The 1,483-nt window shown below is 48.8% G+C and overlaps 1 non-coding gene across 1 annotated transcript; it reads left to right on the top strand.

The window, feature by feature from the left end:
- The first annotated feature begins 451 nt into the window (after nucleotides 1-451).
- Nucleotides 452-558, top strand: LOC123810529. The gene has a single exon (XR_006784257.1). It is a non-coding gene; the product is annotated as a U6 spliceosomal RNA (small nuclear RNA).
- The last annotated feature ends 925 nt before the right edge of the window (nucleotides 559-1,483 follow it).

Below are 1,483 nucleotides of genomic sequence, written 5' to 3'. Positions count from 1 at the left end.
GTGAGTGTTCTTGTGCAGGAACGGAGCTCTCTGTGGGTGGAAGCAAACGGAGCTGGCTGGTGGCAGGAAGCCTGCCAGGACCTGTTCAGTTCACACTTCCTTCCTAAAGCTCACATCAGCCCTCATGCAGATTTAGATTCAAAGACTCTGGCCTCAGGGACTCTACCTACATCTTTTAGAGTTTCGGTGTTGTTTAGGTGAGGGGTGGGGTTGAGGTAAGCCTTTAGGAGGTTATCTGGTAGGAACAGATACTGTGAGGGCTAGAGGCCCCAGAAAGCTTGGGATGTGAGGACTGAAGGACTAAAGCTGGAGCGCCGGGGAGGTGAGAAGTCCTCAAGCGCCCTCATGTGGTGGGAGGAGGTTAACCCTCGCAATGTGGTGATTTGGGACAGCCATCTCCGGCGCTCACTGGTCTCTGTGTGTGAGTCCTTATAAAGAATGTCAGTTATCAGTGCTCGCTTCCGCAGCACATATACTGAAGTTGGAACGCTACAGATAAGATTAGTATAGCCCCTGAGCAAGGATGACACGCAAATTTGTGAAGCATTCCATATTGCTATATAATTATATCATGTATCAACAATATCAGTTATATGTTACCATGTGGGGATCTAAAGCTGGCACCATGCCAATGCTGAGGAACTTTCTCTGGGACACCGCAGGAGGGGAACCCAACTGGATTGACTTACCATAGTTAAGCAGGACATTGGAGAGGGGAGATGCCAGAGAGAGAGAGAGAGAGAGAGATCTGAATTACCAGGGTCAGCCATTCCCAACTGTGGTGATTCTGATCCCCAGGTGACATTTGGCAATGTCTGGAGACATGTTGAGTTATCACAACTGGGAGGTTGCTACTGGCATCAACTGGGTCATGTCAGTTTGTTCAAAATCATCCAAAATACAGCTTTCTCCAAACCCTGATCCTTGGCATTTGCAGCCTGCATGGTGGTCTCCAGCCATCTTGACCCCAGCCATTCACCTTCCTGCCAGATCCAGCCCTCCATTCATCTTGTCCAGAATCTGCATCCCTTCTTCACCTCAGTGAGTATAAAGGCTTCCCCGACCACAACTTACCCCATCTCTGTGGTCCCTGAGTAGCTCATTACTTCAGATGTTTTTATCCATCACTTGACACTTATGACTGTATTTTTATTTTGACTTATTTGTATGTTGCTTTTTATGCCCTGTGAGTGTGTTATCCAGTCTGTGTAAGAACTGCCACACACACTATGCAAAAAGCAGAAAGTACCCGAATGGATAAGGAAGGGAGAGTAAAGGAGAAGGACATTCTTCTTTGAGTGTCCTTCCTGCAGGGCCCAGGTCTCCAAGGATCATCCCAAGTGCCAGCGGTGGGGCTGCTCAAGTGAAGAAAACCCCTCCACCTGCTGCAGCCTTGGGGCCTCTCCAGGAAGTCTCCCTCTCTGGGAGCTAACTCTCCTGAGTGCCCTGCTTAGCCTTCAGCTGTTCCTAGAATGTTAATAAG

Source organism: Phyllostomus hastatus, unplaced genomic scaffold, assembly GCF_019186645.2.
Source record: "Phyllostomus hastatus isolate PE091 unplaced genomic scaffold, TTU_PhHast_1.1 phas_scaffold_60, whole genome shotgun sequence".
Lineage (NCBI taxonomy): Eukaryota > Metazoa > Chordata > Mammalia > Chiroptera > Phyllostomidae > Phyllostomus > Phyllostomus hastatus.
Note: the sequence above shows the minus strand (reverse complement) of the source record. Positions and strands in the feature narration are given on the sequence as shown.